The sequence below is a fragment of the Mustela nigripes genome, chromosome 14 (genome assembly GCF_022355385.1).
Source record: "Mustela nigripes isolate SB6536 chromosome 14, MUSNIG.SB6536, whole genome shotgun sequence".
Lineage (NCBI taxonomy): Eukaryota > Metazoa > Chordata > Mammalia > Carnivora > Mustelidae > Mustela > Mustela nigripes.
Window position 1 is genome coordinate 8843270 of NC_081570.1, and position 13619 is coordinate 8856888.

At 46.9% G+C, this 13619-nt stretch overlaps 1 protein-coding gene across 7 annotated transcripts in view; it reads left to right on the forward strand.

Annotated features, from left to right (window-relative positions):
- VPS13D (vacuolar protein sorting 13 homolog D) overlaps positions 1 to 13619 on the forward strand; it is a 249077-nt gene that overhangs the window by 205150 nt on the left and 30308 nt on the right. The gene's annotated exons all lie outside the window — the stretch shown is intronic.

Genomic DNA, 13619 nt, shown 5'->3' on the forward strand with positions numbered 1-13619 from the left:
GTTCTGCTGTGAGATGTTATCTTGCCTTGATACCAGCTGGGAAGGGAAATCAGGGACAGCCCACATGGCTCCACAGCCCACAGAATCTGACTACTTTAACATAGCTTTTCATGTTAGTAGCCTATTTGAGCCTTCCTTTTTCTGAGTGACTAATTGGGGATCTTATCAACAAAGGGTATAATGAATGTTACAGTTCCCAGCCAAGCTGGACGCCACTTAAGCCCAGAAGGATTTTGCTGCTCCCTGGTTAAGAGATATTCCCCGAGTGAATTAGTGTGCCCTTTTAGAATGTCTAGGGCCTGGGCCTTGTCCACACCCTATCGCTCCCTCGAATAGGATTTGAAGTGAAATCGTCCCCAATTAAAAAGAATCCATGTGTCTGTCACCAGGAAACCTTTCTGATGACACATTACTGCAGGGGAAATGCTTAAGATTGTCGACTGGGACCATGTAATGTGTTCTGCCAGACTGTCTTCCAACTGGAAGCAGCTGCTTTTAAAAAAAGGATCTGTAGAGTTTACTTTAGTTAGGTTACATTCTATTCTCAGATACAGAGCTAAAACAATCCTTGAGTATATTTTGAAGCATTTATGAAGTTGGGGGGAGGGGCAGTAGGAAAGCTTTGAAAGTATTTCGGTTAGTTTTTCTGGGTCGGCTGGAAGCCCCCAAAGTCCACCTCCACTATTTTGTTAGGACGGTAAGACCTAACGATAAGTGAGTAAAGCAGGAGACCCCTAAGAGTTCCAAAAGAAACATCCTTTTTCGTAAAATCCCAAAGTGGCCAAAGGATTGAGTGATTTGTTTCAAAAGGGGTTCTGAGGTATGTGTTTCATTTTTTTAAAAATACCATCTTGTGCTAGGAACTTCAGTGACGCTGACCAGAAGGAAATGACGAATTTTCTACACAGTATCAGTTTGGAAGTCTTGATAAAGTTTTGTCTTTCTTTTTCGGAGCGTAAGAAAAGTACAAAATGGTCCCCGCAAAAAGCCAGGTATCCTTAGTTTCTGGGCTGTCCGGTGCTCACGCAGCCGGTTCCGCTCCATGTTGCCCGGTGGATCCTGTCTCGCGGTTGTTTCTAGTTAGTAAATATTGATTGAAAATTTTCTAAGGCCTCGGGGTCAGGAGTCTAGCAGAAAGCCAAGCTGGCCCTGCTCTTCCCCTGGTCTCCCGGGGAAGCAAACATAAAACAAATAATCATAGTAATAATTTCTTGCTAAAATTGTGATAAATGACCCAGGAGATTTATAGGGTGCTGCGAGACCATGTAATTGGAGAAGGCAAAGTGGAGAAGGAGGTTGGCTAACCTGTGGTCAGCGGGGTCAAGAAAGCCTTTTCGAGGGCGGTGCTGTTCCGAGGTCCAATATGCTGTCCCTTGCGCCTCGGAGGGCCCTGGGAAGTGCTAGTTAGGATGGAGCCTGAGTATATGGTGGGGGTTGGCCAGGTGAGGGGAAGAGAGAATCACATTCCAGGTCAAGGGGGTCCAGAGAGGCTAGTCAGTGTGCCTGAAAACAAACAGTAATCTGGCATTCCGTCTGAAGTCTGGCTGCAAATCTGCAGGACTAGCTCTCTCCGTAGCTCTTCATGCCTGGAAACAAAAGCTACGGTGGGAAGAGAGAAGCAGCCGGGTGGTCATCGGCCTGGGCACCTGGGAGCTTCGGGGAGGGGCAAGAAAGCTTCTACATCTCCTCTCTGTTCTCAGAGGAGCCCCTGGTGGGAGAGCCGTGGCCAGAGTTGCCAGAGGGGAGTGGGGTATGTGCTGGACCATCTAATTGGGAACCTCAAAGAGATTTGCCTCTTTACCCTTTATTGCACTGAAAAGACATTACAGCTTCTGCTGAAACACTTTGACCAGTTTCCCTCCATCCATTTGTCTGGGTCCCACACTAGGCTATTACTGAGTATCCTTATGTTAGAAAAGAACACTTGGCCTGGAAAACAGCAGGTCCCAACGCCCCTCTTACCTTAATCCCCCCCACCTCTTTAAGCCTCAGTTTTTCCATCTATAAATTGGGGCTAGATAGACTTATCTGTTCATTCCCTCTCTCAGAGATCTGAAGCCCAACCAGGGTTATTTTCCTGTGGGTCCTATAAGGAACACTATAAAATGCTGGACGACCCTATTTTGAAAGTCACATTAAAGGAGCACAGAGATCCTTGCAGGTGGAGAAATGTTTCAGTGCCTTGAGAGTTCGTTCTGATGACAGTGTGATCTCTTAGGAACACACTAGTTCTACCAGGGGATAAATCACCCTGATTTCTTGGAACTGAGTTAGAACCATCTCCAACCATCCCAGTCGATTGAACAGGATCCAGGGGTGTTACTCAGGGTTTTTCCCCACTGTTTAGACAACAGGGACTAACAAATGATTTGAAGGGATTAGAAGTGAGATTCTGACCGAGGGCTGACCTGAGCCCAGGGACCAAGCCAGGAATAGAACCCAGGAGTCCAAGAGTTCTGCCTCTGAGTCTGCTCTTGGAATGAGACTTTCTGCTTCCTTTGTACTATTTCATCCAAGTGAAGGCTTAGATCTTAGCATCTATGTTTTAAATGACTCAAATTTTAAGCAGATGATAGCAAAGTAAGCCATAAAACTGTGAAAGAATATTCCTTCCAGTAATCCCTCCTAAAAGTGGCCTTACAGGAAATATTGGCTCCTCTTTGTGTTTATTTGAACATGACTTTATTTATAGGGAGCCCCCCTCCCTGAGTACTTTTAGATTAAAATACTTCCAAGTTCCTCTCCTTGGTGGAGTGTGCAGGCATTCTGAAGAGACAGTCACCTGACTTTCCCCTGAAATTGCCATGCCATCTGACAGTTCTTGGGAAGGCAGGTGGGGGTTGGGGGAGAAGAGGGCGGAGGACAGCAGAGCCTTTGGCCTCCACATGAATATTGTAGACTAGTATCCCCTGCTGCATTCGTTAACTGGACAAGTATGTGTGGTTTGGAACAGAAATAAGAAGCCTTTTCCAAGGCAACTTTATGCTGGCTCAGGTCGCATCTTCCAGTCTACGTGTATGGGGCCACATTTGTCTGTTCCCAAGTAAAGTTCATGAAAATGGTACTGCTGGCAGCCACACTTGTGGTCCGTGGAAGCCACAGAAAAGCCTGCTGCCCTTCAAATGGGCCAGGCCAAAGCAGGGCACCCTCTGGCTGCCTGCCCATCTCCTGCGTGTGTGGTAGTAGTCGATGGTCGTATTTGAGAAGATACTTGGGTGGTAGAAAGCTGCAGAGACCCAGGGGCAGCCCTTGCCCAGCAGAAGGCAAAAATAACATTGAAAAGGGGAGTATTGGACTCTGAGCTATTTATTTGCCTCTTTATTTCTCTAAATACCATCTGTTGTGGGCTTTGGGTTATAAGACATTTTAGGAAAGTAGCAGATGAAGATTTATGAAGCTGGGCCCCGAGGTTTCCGCCAAAATATTTCTTCACGTTTTTAGTCAAGACCCAAAATGGAGAGGAAAGTGGGAGCTGGCAGAACTTGAAATATTTAAACTAATTTAGCAAAGCTCAGGAGTGTTAGAGCTTATCTCATTATTTAAGTTAGATAAGGAGGAACTGGGGAATTTGAAGGATAATGATAGATCAGTGCTTAAGAATATAGCCATCAGGACCCTGGTCATGCTCTGGCATCCGGGGACCCCTGTATTGTGCACAGAGATGTAAATTCCAGTTGCTCTGAAAGCTTTCAAGTAACCTTTCGGTTGATGTCATAGAAAAGATTTATGATGGGCATATTTGACTTTTGCAGTACAAACAGTCCCAAGACACCACCCAAAATTCGTTCAAGACACTTTCCATTCATGGTCTCCTGGATGTGAAATTGAAGCAGATCTTCTTAAGGAACAGTCCCTTTTGTTATAGTGTTTGCCTTCTTGTACCTATGACTCTCCCGAGATGGAAGGGAAAACCCTCGTAGGTCACCAGAGCCTGGATGCAGTTGGGTTGGACAGGTCAGAGAAAAGTCCACGAAGGGAATTTAGGAAATGCTTTCACTACTCTTTCACCCAGTTTGGAAATGCTGCTTATAAGGATTCTGCCCTGAAAGCAGCCATTTGCTCTTCTCGGTAATGTATACAACACATTAAGCAGAACTGGTTTGAACTGAGCCTTCAGGGAACTTTCAGAGGTAAAAATCTTAATAAAAATGAAAATTTTTTTTTAGGCTATGCCAGTGCTGTCAGTTTTCTCCAGCAGTGTTCACCTAAGGCAGAGGAGCGTGGCCTGACCTCCCACGTATCTGGGGGCAGAAGCAAGTCCAGTATTGCTTGGAAGGTTTCTGTTGTGTCTTAAACCTGTAAATGAATTTTACCTTTTATCCCATGCTTTAATAAGATAATATTTTTAATTGCTACCAAATGAGCCCTTCAGAGAGATACTCCAGGTCATCGTGAGACTTCCTCCTCATCCTCATTTAAGAGCCACAAGACATGCTTTCCAGATGAGTCCTCTAGGCCCTCCTAGCACTAATGGAAAGACAGGTATATGAACACGAGTGAAAAGCCAGAGCCTAGTACCTGTTTGACGCTGAGGCTCCGTTTCTGACCTTTGGGCGTATCTGTCTATTGGCTTGCCCGCTGTCTGCTGCCTGGGACAGCCCGTGCATCGGCAGATGGGCCAGCTTTGCCATGAAAAGGAGGTTGATTTCAGTGGCACTGAAAGAGGATTGCCATGTCCATCCAAAGGGAAGAGACTGGTCACGCCTCTTCTCTGCTGTCCCAAAGTGGCCCCTGAGGGGCCACTTTGTATGAGGTCAGAGCCTTTGTATACACTTTGTACACACTTTGTATGAGGCCAGAACCATATATTCTCGCTTCCTGATCTGGCCAAACCAGGCCCTTCCAGAGAATGCCCCAAGGTGGATGGCTCATTTCTTGCACTCTTTCTGAGCAACCCCCACAGAAGAGACAACATTCAGAGCCGGGTCACAACCTAGGCTGTCTCACTCGGGTCTGAGATTAAGCTGATGAAGTTACAGGTTAAGACACTGTTTAGAAACATCTTTCATGCCTTTAGAAATTAAGATTCCTCTCACAGGACCTCAAGCAGAGAGCTCTTATTTTTTCCAAGACAGACTTCTTCCCTCTTGCTAGACTGTAAATACCGTACTTTCCTTTCGCTCAGGCTCCAAATGATGCCACTCTCGTTGTAACATAACTAATGGAAAGCTCAGATCTGTTTCTGTTGCTGGGAAAAAAAAAAAAAAACTAACATGGAAACCTGCACACACATATTTGAGAAGAGTCTTTCCATTTCTGAAATCCCATAACTTATTTTTATGCAAGATTATCTGTTAAGAAGAAAACCACTTTCTTGGTCATGGTACATTATAATCGTTTCTAGAAAGGAAAGTGTCTATTTTTTGCCATTTTTGGCATGCAGAGATGACTGGCTTCATGGGAACAGCACAATCCTCTTTCCAAAAGTAAAAATAAACTGAATTTAGGCACATACAGTACAGTCCTTGTATCTCAACCAGTAGGTCTTTGCTCAAAGAAGATAGAAAGGAAAGTGTAAATGCTTTCAAATTTTGGTTTCTTCCATTTGAAAATTAAATAATCAACCCAGCCATTGTACATGTTGGGTCCTTTCCTTGTTCAGTGACTTATTTGTAAAACTCCATAATGACTGCATTTGAGATTTTTGTTTTGAACTTCAAGAGAGACAAAATGGCGGGTTCCTTCCTCAGAAAAATTTGTATTTCGTGTGTTAGGGAAAAATGAAAGGCCATCTACTGTTTCTGGAATTCCTCTGCAGAGGTGTTAAGTTCACTTACTTTTGGGTTTTGGTGGCCACCGTACGTCTGTAAGGTTTTCCCTTACAGAGTCGTCCCCTTTCGCCCAGGATGTGATTGGAATCCCCTTTGAAAAGTGGATCCAGGTCTGAGTTCAGACCCCCCTGCTCCCCGGAGGCTTTAGGGAGTGAGGTCATTGTGAGGTACACAGGGGACCAGTGGGCTAGCAGGGGACTAAATGAAGAATGTAGTGTTGTTTTACAAGGGAAAGTTGTTTATAATCCTTGGGGGAAGTTTGGGTGTTGTAATGGACCCAGAGTCTCCTTGCCCCCTAACCTTTATTTAGTCTCTTTGCCAGACCGCCTCTCAAAGACAGATTCTTGCTAAGTTTCTCACTAACTTGTCAAATGGGAGGAACTAAGATTTGAATTTGTAAAACCTTATAATTACAGTATACTCTAAAAGAAATAGAGTTTTCTTATGTCCGGCTTATGTAACTCAAATCGAGTTAACAGTGTTACTAGTCTATACTCTTAGTGAATTACTTGGATACATAGAGGAAACTGATTTCTCATTAGCACAAAATCTGTCCATGTGGGTCATTTTAGAACAGAGGCTTTCAAAGTATGGCTTGAGGACCCCTAGGGAAATCCCAGCCTTTCCCAGCATCCATGAGGTCAGATCTATTATTATACATTTGTATATGAATTCATACATAGGTAGATAGCTGAATAACCATTGTTACAATGATATTCTCTAATGAGGGTACAGTGCAGTTTTCCAGAAGCCACAGGGTGTATGATATTGCACACAGTGATTGACTGTAGAAGCAGATAAGAGAATGCAGCTGTTTTCTGTTAAGCAAGACTTAAAGAGATTTGTAGAGACGTAAAACAGCGCCACTCTTCGCACCTTCTGTGACTCGGTGGCTGCGCCGCTGGCCGTACCTGGTTAATTTCCCTGACAGGACGCTCTGTGCGAGAATGCGGTGATGACCCACCGTCCTGCTGGCAAACAGCACCAGCCGCAGCAGCGATGAATGTGGATTCAACCGCAGGAGCCCCCGTGATGGGACGCTTCACTGTGGCTTCCTGCCGGCGGTTGTCAGCCCTCCTGATTTGCTCCCGACTTTGACTGGGTTTCCTGAGGTAACCGTTGGCAAGATTTTATAATGTACCAGAAAGTCACAGTAATTTACCACTTTTAGTCCTTCACCTTAACTGACCGTGCCAGTAAATTTCAGTTTCAGCAGCGTGGAGCACGTTCCTTCAAAGTGCGGGGTCCATCTTGTCGCCGGCCCCTGGCACCTGCGGTCACTGGCCTGAGCTCTTTCAGGAAGTGGGGAAGGTATATCTAGGTCAGAGTTGCCTTGGCAAAACCTCAGCTTTCTCCCCTAGCAAAGCTGGTGGAGCAGGACAAGCCCACAGTGTTTGGGTGAGCACCCTTGAACTCCTTGTGGAGAGCAGTTTTTCTGAGGCGGTTCTGCGTTAACACAAGAGGCAGCTCCTATTAGATTTCCCCTCAACGTACTTCAAACACAGGTGATGCCAGGGGTGACCCCAGTGGCCCCCTAAAATCCCAGGGACTGCAGGAAACTTCAGAGGAGAGTCAAAGCCAAACTTGGCTTCTCATTATGAGAACGGGCCCCAGGGAACCTGGCCAGCTGGGTTAGAACGATTTGGATCCAGTGGCACCTCCCTGAGTTCTACCAGGATGGACAGAGGGCAACGCTCATCGGTTCTCTAGGCTTCCCTGATCCCCCCAGCAGCACAACCGGGGTGCTCGAAATGGACGCCTGCCCACCTCCTATGGCACCAAAGGCGGGAGCCTGTGAGTGCTTTTGTAGCCCGTGTGAAAAGAGGTGAGAGCCTCTGTGAGTTTTTATGTTTTTGTTTGAATTGTTGAGGGGGTCCCACTGATTGAGTTTAGCTAATTAGAAATGTGTGATACTTAGACCCAGTTGCGTAGTAAACACACTGGTTCAAGCTCAGGCAACCTGATGGCAGAAATGCCTTAATTGGTGAAGTATTGACCTCCTGCTGCATTCTCGGCATATCGTAGGTGTCTAGCGCTGAGAATGGTGAATACTTAAAATCTCAGTACTTAAATACTGAGACTACTTCAATACTAGGTATTTAAATACTTACTTAAATAATTAAATACTCTGATGCTCTTCCAGATTCTGGAGAATCACCAAGTTGTGTTAATATTCCTAAATTGGTCTCACGTGCTTATTAAAGCAAGTTTTCCCGTAGTTTTCTTGAAGGACCCCTTTATTAGTGACTTGATTTCCTGTTTGTTCTAGAAAACCACAGCATTGCATCTGTGCCGGCGGTGCTGTATATTGGGGAGGCCTGGTGGTTTTTCCAGCCTTATTAACAGGTCCATTACTGCTCTTTCAAAGCTCTTAAATGATCTCTACTCTTTCTACCTTATATGTATTTACTAAATATTATTTAGTTTTTGCCCTAGTAAGAACAGTGATTTTAAAAAGCTATGACTTTGACCATATTTGTCTCACTGCAACACATTTTTTTTATCTTTTCAAATTGTATTTTGTCAAAGTAAATATGTGTCCATGCTTAAAAGTCAAAGACTTTTCAACATGTCTGAAAATAAAAACCAGCAGTCTCCTGCCCCACTCTTCCCTACCTCTGAATCCTGCTCCCCCAGGGGCAACCACTTTCAACACTTCGGGCTGTGTTTTTTTTATTTGGAGGTATTTGCCTCTGTGTTTCTTTTTTAAAAAAAAATGCTATTTCTTGCTATCATTTGATTTCCTAGTCCCTCCCCTTCTTTTTCAGTATAGTTGTATGGCCCTTTTTGGGTAAACTAGTATTCAGTTTTTACATTGTTATGGTTGTCAGCAGCATTCCCAGTGAAGCTACCTAAGTTACCATGTTTCCTTTTTGGTTTCTTTTTTCTCCCTGGAATTAGTAAGTGCTTTGATTATTGTTGTTTGCTTCCTTTGCTACATGAATATTCCCATTGAATCCTCAAACCCTTAACTTACTTTCAGCTTTTTTTTTTTTTTACTCCAAGTTTAGTAAGTCCTTAAAAAAATTTTTTTTTATCTGCCTATTACTTACTTGTCTACAAACTCTTCTCTGTAGTTAAAAATGTATAGAGCAATTTATCAGTGTTAACAGTTCTTGCAAGATCTGCCCCCCCACCCCCCTCCAGATGCCTCCTGCTCCTGTCTAGACTGCTTGCTCTCTAGAACACTCTAGAACACTCTAGAGCTGGTGCCCTGGTCCTCTTCTGAGTTTCTTTCTTCCACTGGTTTGTTTTGGTCTTTTCCCTTCGTGAACAGAGACCGTTCTCGGGTTGTTGGTGATTCTTGACTGTCTGTTCTGCTCCCCTTTACAGCCGAGGCCCTGATGAGCAGCCTGGGAGCCTTGTGTGGGGCCTGGGGAGCGATAACGGGGGGCCTGCTGCCACGGGTCTTCTGTTGAGGAGGAACAGGGAGAGGGGGATGAGAAAGGGACCTGCAGGTCCACCTCCTTCTTGGGCTTTTAACCCACCTTCCCGTTTTCACCGCCCCGACACACCCTCACCTCCCTGTTCCTGCCTTTCTGCCGCAGGCCGTCAGAGCTTCCCGGTGCCCCGTCTTTCTGGAATTTGGTGGGGTTTACCGTACTAATTAGCTGACTGCTCTGTGGCTCCCACTCCCTCAGGCTTACATTTCAGCACCACATGTCCGTCTGCTTTTCAGCTTCTACAATATTGTTGACACCTTCTCTCTATCCTTTTGGATGTGCGCCATTTGTAGCCCTTCGCTTTCGCTTTAGAGACGTCTCTGGACTCAATCTGTCATATTGAATCAGAAGCCCTATAACTTGGACTTTTCACTAATTCCTTCATCCTTTCTTGATGCCCTTTCCCCTCCACATCCAACCAGTAGCTCCGAATTAATGGGGTGCTACCAAAATCCGTATCATTATTTCTGCTCAAACATTCTTGAGGTTTGGTGGTAGCAAGCAATTAAATCATAACGTTATTGCTGATGATTTCTGACCTTTGCTGTGATGCAGGCCTTGTCCTAGGGACTCTACATGTATTATTTCATTGAATCACCACAGCAGCTTCTGAACAGCGTCTGCTCGGGCGGTCGGCGGCCCTTCGTTCCGTGGAAGGTTTAGAATGCATCTGGTGAGAAGTCTTTGCTACTCCCAACCCCAGCTTTAAGTCTGGTCTTGGTCTTTAATCTCTCTTTCTGTGTGTTGTAAAGAAACAGGTTGTAGAAGGCTCTTGTCAGATCCCAGGGACATGAAAGAAAGAGCACACCCCATGGTAGTGACATGGCCCTGTCACCACCCCTCACGGAACCATAAAAGCTATTCAGAGGGGCTGGCAGCTGGTGAGCGACTGTACTTAGATCCTGGGTGCTGATGGGTGTTTTGTAGTTTCCAAGGGAAGTTGCTGAAAGTTTTCTTATCTTGACACTCCAAGGGCAAGAGGTCTTGCTTCAAAGAGAAGCGCTCGTTTCAGAAAGAGATGTGGAAAGAACATAAAATCACAGATCTGCCCCAGTTTTGGAGAAGAAATGGGAAGTAGCACTGTGGTAGCCAGTGTAAAAAGAAACCAAGGGTTTGCAGGAATCAGGAAGGGGTTCCCGCAACGCTGTTTGGTCCCCACATCTGTCAAACAAGGTCAGAGGGCCTGTGGGAGGCAACAGCCCTGGCAGCCCTGGATCTGAGTCATGGTGCTGCTGTTCGTCAGCGGTGGCCCGGAGCAAGGTTCTCCCTTCCTGCCACCGAGGTGAGCGTCCTCTTGCTCCTGTGGCGTGGGGACAGCGGTGTCCACCTCCGTGGGCGCTCATGTGGATTAGATGGCGCGTGGGACGTGCATCATTTGCCTGATGTGGGGCGTGTAGTTAGGGCTCGAGAAGTGGTGTCGGGGTCTGAGTTCTCCCTGAATACGTATTGAGCGTAAGTGAATCGGGGATTGTGTCCTTCCCGCTCACTTACACCCTGTCCCCGGACACGCTCAGCACTTGCTCTAGTCCGCGATGCCAAGTCCACATGCTCTGTTGGGTTTCTCTCCCTCCTATTCTCGTCCTTGACACAGACTAGACAGTAGTTCAAGTCAGGCCCGCACGCCGGTGCTGTCACGGGGTCGCGGTCGCCAGGTGGGAGAACTCACCTGGGCTCCCAGCCCTTGCGGATGAGAAGCCCTTTGAAGAAGGTGTGCGGAGGCCACGAACTCGCTCTGAACCCACTTGTGAAGAGCAGGTGATCCCAAACTATTGTTAGTGTCTGCTGTAAATGATACGCCTCTGGGTTCGAGCAGAGTTCAGCCAGAAGCCCCACATGACATGGAAATCTGTCCTGGAGCCAGGTTCGTTGGGTAAAAGTTATGTAGCGAATGTCTCCAAGCCCTGGCATCTGCTGTCTGCCGCGGCCAGGACGACCGGGAATGATGGAGTGCTTACAGAAACTGGGACGGGGCAAGCGACCCTGTGACAGCTGACAGACGGTTTCGGGCCACTGTGGCTCATCCAGCTCTTTTGATAAACAGCTTTAAAAGCATTACGTGGTTTGGAAAGCATTCCTCAAAAACAGTTATATTTTCCAGACGCGTGACAGTCCACTGTTGAGTATGGTAGAAGGGATCTGAACTGTAGAATCAGATCCCCCTCCGTGGGGCCGCTGGAACTTCGTGGCTTTATCTGTGTGAGCCCCACCAGGACGGCCTCCCAGCAGCGTCGTCACGTAGGTCGGGGTCCCCCAGGTCTGTTAGGCCAAAAAGTGCTCTCGGGGTCAGGGCTAGAGTTTAAAAGGAAAAACTCTTTCTTTCCTTCCTGGGTAGATGTGACGGGCCCCTTGAAGCATCACTGTCATCGTGCACTCTTTATCTCGTGGCTTCCACGCAAGGAAAGAGAGAGAGAATTTTGGGGTATATCGTAAAGCTCTGAGCCTTTGAAAACGAGCTTCCTCTAGCTTAGAAATGTTCATTTCAGAACTCACCTTCCCGTTCGTCCTGTTTCCGGAAATGTAGCTCCTGTTGCCTGTTGGCTCTTCCTGGGGGATCCGGGGCATCGAGAGGCAGGGGCGTGGCATCTGGGCTCCACAATTCCCATGGGACTTAGACTCCCACAGACCCAATGAGATGTGCAAAGTGCTCCAGGGACAGATTCTTTCTTTTTTTTCTTTTAACTTTTATTGAATCCTGATATACCACAGGTTTTGTTGGGTTTTTTTTTTTTCTATTTTGGGGATCCAAGTCACAGGATTTCATTTTTAGTCCCCAGATGCAATGGTGGTGCTGACAGAGCAGCGTGGGACATCCTTCTGATTTATTGTGTTGAAGTGACAGCAGCTCGCATTCTTTTAATCTGTCTGTGGAGGATCAGTTCCTCCTTGACTCGCATCTCTGCGATCAAAATAACCTATCTGGATGTTCCCTTTGGGTGTTGGGGCCAACGTGGCCTCTTGGCAGGAGGACAGGGTCGTTCATCGTGAGACCAGAGCCCTGATTTCAGCCCTGACATCCCTCTGCCTGGTGGTCTTGTGCTAGCAGCTTTTGGTCCCCTCCTCAGGTCAGTCTCCCCACTTCGGAGGGAGTGAGAGTCGTCCGGGCTGGTCACGTCCACCTGGCTGAGATGAATAACCCCCCGAGGCACACAGTAGACTGGCCTTGCCATCACGGAGGAAGCGGGGTGTTGAGGCGAAGAAAGAGCCCAGGAGGACGTATGAAAACTTGATAATATTTTCTAAAAATAGAAAGGTGGTAGGTTAATCAGAGGCAGTGTTGTACCTAAAATATTCCAGAGCAACCCTTGGCCCTCGCCTGAACCCCAGCTGGGCTTAGCACCATTTAAGTTGGTTACATCTAATCCCTCAAGGGGTTGGCTCTGTGGCCGTGCTGCCCTGTCAGTGCTTCCGCCCTCCCTCTGACTTCACCTCTGGGAAGACTGAAGTGGCCCCAGATGTGGCTGGCTAGATCCCACGGGGGCAGCGTGTGAGGACAGCATCCATAAAACACAGCATCCAGGCAAACCCTCGTACACAGACCACTTCCCACATACTCGGTCTTCATGGGGTACTTGGATGTGATGCAGCTGCTTGGAGCTGCTGCCCAAGAAATCAGTGTTTTTTTAAAAACAAAATATAAAAATTTTGATAGAAGCCATTTTTGCATCAAGAACAGGCATGCAGGGCATGAAAAAGCAAATTCCAAATGTGTTCCCTTTTGGTGCCCAAACTAGTGTCGAGTTAGTCCCTCTTAGATCTACACACGATGCTAGCATAAATGGCAGTGCCCTGGAGCGCAGAGAAGGCGGTCCAGATAACAGGAGACGAGCGTGTGCAGCAGTGAGTCTCCCGACGGCGGCTCTAGCCTCATGTGGCAGCCGCTGCTGCACCCTTCTCCTGAGCAACCCGCGTTCCTGTGTTTTTGGAGTTGGGCCTCTCTGGTTACTTATGGTCATGTGTCCCCAAATATAGTCATCCAAGTGGCCCTGTGATAAAGCCCCACAGGAAGTGGGGGTAGCCAGGTCGCGCTCTATCAGCTCTCAAAGTTTGTCTTGGTCCATAAGACAGTCTCCTTCTCAGTGGTTAACTTTTCCAGATTCTACTGTTATCGGGGAATCTTGATGTATCCGGGCTCACGGTGGGCCAGACTAAGCCTTTAGAAGACCTTACGCACCCAACACCCAGTGGGGACTAGCCTCCTTTGTGAGCATTGATGGGACCTGTGTGGTGGTGTGGGCGTGTGCAGGTGCCGTGTAGACTGCCCCAGGAGAGGCGAGGTGTTATTATGACTAAGGACTTCCTTGAACCCTGAACTCATATGCTAATAACCAGAGACAGATTGAATAGATGACACATTTTTCTGGACAGTTCCCTAAATTAGCCTATCTAACTTTTCCTTGCCCTTTCA